The sequence below is a fragment of the Halyomorpha halys genome, unplaced genomic scaffold, assembly GCF_000696795.3.
Source record: "Halyomorpha halys isolate HHAL.00 unplaced genomic scaffold, Hhal_1.1 Scaffold12008.1, whole genome shotgun sequence".
Classification (NCBI taxonomy): Eukaryota; Metazoa; Arthropoda; class Insecta; order Hemiptera; family Pentatomidae; genus Halyomorpha; species Halyomorpha halys.
The window spans coordinates 1-4,776 of record NW_027106395.1 but is presented as its reverse complement, the minus strand read 5'-3'; the positions used below and the strand labels follow the sequence as shown (position 1 = coordinate 4,776).

At 29.1% G+C, this 4,776-nt stretch overlaps 1 long non-coding RNA gene across 1 annotated transcript; it reads right to left on the bottom strand.

The window, feature by feature from the left end:
- Positions 1 to 2,298: 2,298 nt before the first annotated feature.
- LOC106692345 (uncharacterized) lies at positions 2,299 to 3,637 on the bottom strand. Its single transcript, XR_001344946.2, has 3 exons — positions 3,412 to 3,637; positions 3,132 to 3,236; positions 2,299 to 2,485 (listed from the first exon to the last, which is right to left on the bottom strand). It is a non-coding gene; the product is annotated as an uncharacterized lncRNA (long non-coding RNA).
- Between the last annotated feature and the right edge of the window lie 1,139 nt (positions 3,638 to 4,776).

Below are 4,776 nucleotides of genomic sequence, written 5' to 3'. Positions count from 1 at the left end.
ATTTCTAATTTGTTTGTATACTATTCCTTTTCAATTTTATGTTTTTCTAAATGCTGTTGTTATCTATTTTGTTCTATAGCCCTGATGAAGACCTGAAACTCAGGTCGAAACGTTGGCATAAAATAAATAAATATAGTTTTGTATATTTATATTGTTCTTTACTGACCGCACCCCCCCCCCGACAAACTTCTCCAATCATTATATACTTAATTGTTTGTTTTTTATAGTTCCAAATGTGTTTGTTATTATTTTTATTTTTCACTGAATTAAGGTTGTCATCTCGTTTTTTTCAGCCCTGATGAAGACCTGAAATTCAGGTCGGAACGTCGGCACAAATAAAAAAGTTTGCTTATTTGTGTATATTTTACTAACACCAATCCCGACGATGTCGGCCAACTATTCACACTGCATTCACTTCTATTATTGGCATATCATATCTTGTCAACAATATATTTATATATTATGTAATTTATACATAATTGCATATTTTTCTTTATACATAATTATATTTCAGGCTGAGCAGGTAGTGCTGGCGATATACAACATACCTTGGTACCAAATGAGTAAGCGCAACGCCGACATGTTACGGTTGATGTTGTTGATGGCAAGGAACCCGGTAAAGGTGACAGCATTCAGGGCTCCCACTTTCCTCCTTAATAAGGAAACATTTATAAGTGTAAGTGGAAATACAGGAAAATATAAAGAATAAATCATACGTGTAAAGTAAATAAATATATGTGTATACGTGGATTATTCTCACAGGAAAACAGAAACCATTTTGACTCCGTAACACTTCCCTTTTCAGAAGGGGAAGTACGGAGAGAAATATAGACAACTAAACAGAACAATTCATCTTGCAATTCACAGTTAATTATGTAATTTATTACATATCATACTGTTAATCTAAAAGATCAAAATAATTGTACGATAAAATAAATTTATGAGTCCGGTGAAAAAAAAAATGTTAGTAATTCCATCCCAATATTTTATTACTTTAATAAAAACTATAATAATTACTAGTCAAAATTGATGAGTCTGACAAGTATAGTAGGGGAAACACAAAATGGCGGCTGTTTCAAAATATTTTAATTGTGTATAAACCAAAAAAAAATAGTACCAAACCATGGAAAACGGTGATTTAGGTTGTCAAGTGAGAAGTACCAACGTCGCAAATATTTCGTCCCGGCTACAATATAGTACTGTATAATATATATTTTTAATTAATCATTTAAATTTATAATTATTTTACATATAATTGTCTACTATTTTCGTTCAAAAGGTTATAATTTCATAATAAATTATAAAATTTACAAATGATGGTTATTAATGTTTAATTAATTTTGATTTCAGTTTATCGTGAACACTATTACCGCACTGATGACCTTTAGTAAGATGAACGACCGCCGCCAATCGTAGTATTCTCCAAATATTTCTTATAAATAACACCAGAGTAAAAAATTATTAAAAATTTATATATTTATTTATAAAAAATTATTAAAAATATATATATTTATTCTATTTGAATTTTTTTTTTTTATGTGTTACTAACTCAAACCTATGCAAGGTTAGCAATGCTATATCCTATCCTAAACAGAAATTCCAAACTAAAACAACTGTTCTTATATTTAAAACAATTCTCTGCTAATGTATGGCTGTGAAGTCTGGGGAGCGGGATTCTGCACGAAAAGGAAAAAAAACTATCATCTTTTCAAAACAAAGTCCTAAGAATCGCCGTTAATGCTCCTTGGTTCATAAGAAATGGCCAATTGCATCGCGAATTACATATGGAGTCAATAGAGGATTACATAAAAAAACCGTTCATGAAGTTCCACTCCCAGTTGCCGACAGTTAAAGGAGCAATGGCCTACAACCTGGGAAACCCAACCTCAACCCGAAGACTAAAGCCCAGACTGCTGCAGGACATTCTGTTATAAATTTTAATAAATATAAAACTAATTAATAGTCACACTACCTCTATTTTACTTTTTATTATTACTCATTTTATTTATTCATTTTTTTTTTCTCTTTTCTTCTCTCGTCCCTTTTACAAATTAACTTGTTTCTTTTTACTATTAGAGGACAATTGTTTGTTTTATTTAAGTGTACCAATATTCCTACTAAGAAGATAAGAACCACATGATTTTACTACTATCAATCCTGAAATGATTAACATTTTTTTTTTAAGTAAATATTTTTAATTCGAAATTAATCTAGTTAATGGGTAATTCTTTTTTTTTAGTTATTGCAGGTGCAACACATTTTTGAACGGTTAGCAGGATGGAATAAATATTTAAAAAATAATTTCTTATAAAACTATATTGATATTTTAATTGTCAATATTGTTACACAGTATTGATGAAAAAAAAAAATTGAAATCAGTCTTCAGTCTTCTGCCAGATGACCATTGCCATAGACCAGATACGCAAGCGAGAGCAGTGATATTGGGCAAGAATGTTCTGCAGGGCATGTTGTGTTCTCCTCTGCTCTGTAACAATTAATTCACCGTTGATCATTCACCAAAATAAGAATGCTAAAATTTTAATAAAATAATATTAATAATAATAATTCCATCCTTAACGTGAAATAAATTTATACTTAAATAATTTAATCTTAATGAACAAAGAAATATTTTATTTTTTTACATTCAATTACTTATTTATGATATATATATATTTAGAGAAAGAAATGCACTGTTTAATACATTTCAAATACAAATGACCAAATCCTCGAAGCAAAAGTTCTGAGTTTGTAACATGTAACAGCTTAGCTTAAAAACGAAATTTAATTTTAATAAAATTGAATTGGAACAAAATTTAATTTTTATTTTTTCATCCCTTTATACTTTGTCATTACTTTTTTTTTTCTTTCTATACTTTATTATTATTCCCCCCCCCCTCTTTTTTATCTCTCTAACTTTTCTATTTATTTTTTTTTTTCATATTTTCTCTTTCAATCCAATGTGACTTTCCTCTTTTCTTTTTTCCTTATTTTAAATACAATAAAATACATAAATATAACACACCTAAAATACAAAATATGACTAAAAAAATATAGGTGTCTTATTAGGATTCAGCACATAAAATAAGAAAAAAATAAGGTCTAATAGAGATAACAAAATGAATTGTACTTACTTAAAAACAACTTTAAGAATGTTACTGATTATGTCTGTATGGTGTTGGATCTCAGCAAGTTCACAAAATGCTCTCACAATGCAGTCCCTTCCTTCCAGGCCATATCTGCAAAAGCAGTAGAATAAATCTTAAATTATAAAAAAAAAAAAAATTAATAAAATAAAATTTGCTTTAGGAAAATTTGAAATATATAAAATTCTAGCATTGTAAGTTGTGACTTTGCCCGTTTTTATAAAAATAATGTTCAAAATTTGAACTTAGACTTTTTACTTTCACTTACATATATGTGAAATGTTATAGTAAAGAGTAATTAAGTCTAGCAAAATGGTCTGTGTTACTGTGAACAGCCAGCTCAAAAAAGAAAATTCGTTAGAAACTGAAATTCTATATTTAAGGTTGGTATATGGTCTGGGATGCGACAGCAACTGTAATAAATACAAAATATAAACGATTTGATAAAAAATTAAAGGGAAAAAAATAAAATAATAAAGACAGAAGTGTTTCTTAATTCATATCTGGGATGGGAAAGAATTTTTTGATAAAATCTACCGACCACCACTTCATAAATCGATATTCCACATTTTTTCGATTTTATCGAAAACGACTCAAACAATTTTAATTAAACTCGGTATACCAACGTACAATTAAATGATCATTAACATCACATTCAAAATTTCAGTACAAGATAAGAAAAAATTACTAAGAAGAAATGAAAAATCAAAACATAACTAACTACAAAAAATGCTAATTTCATATATATACAAAGATTTATTCAATATACAAAAATAGATACAAATATACAAAAAAAAAAACTCGACTAGTTATAGTTAGAATAGGTTGGTCACCTGGTAATAACCCCCGTATGACAAAAGGCTGGATCGTAGGACTCTAATAGGGAGTCTTGGCCGATGGAAGGGGAAAAAGAGAAAGACAAAAAAATAGAATAGAATTGAACATTTCTTATTCTACCAATCACTTATGTACTGATTGTAAACTATTAAAATTAAAATCTTTACCGCTACAACCCATAAGAGTCATCGGTTCAGAACTTTGTAATGAAGCACTGGTTTTAGAACAACGGTTAAACAAGGAGTTGATTTTTTATTGATCATGCTCAACCACCAGGTTTTTCTCCAATTAAGGGTACCAACTTTATCCGGCTGAGTGGACCCCAGAGGGCTATCGAACCCACAGGGTTGTCTCACAGTTACAGAAACAAATAATTATCTTTAATAATTCTATTTATAATTATCTTGAAGTTTTCCGATTACAAACCGTCAGTTTTATTGTTCGCAGTATTTTTATGTACAGAAAATATTTAAATACAGATGCTACAATTATAATGCTATGATATAATTAATATAAAAGTTTCACAATACCTTTCCAAGGCTGCGGATATAGAGTCATGAACATGTGATCGCTGCCAAACGTAAAACAAAGAGCTGGAAGGAGTTGGACGAATATCCCAGTTGAGTCGGAATCCAGAAGCGTAAGCAAATATTGCAGTATATGGCACTACGTCCACTTTTGTGTTCATTCTCAGCTGGAGAGAAAGAAATGTTTTAGAAAAATAATTTTAAGACTATTTTTTTTTAATCTTATAACTTGCCTACAATTATATTATATAAACAATATATAATAATAG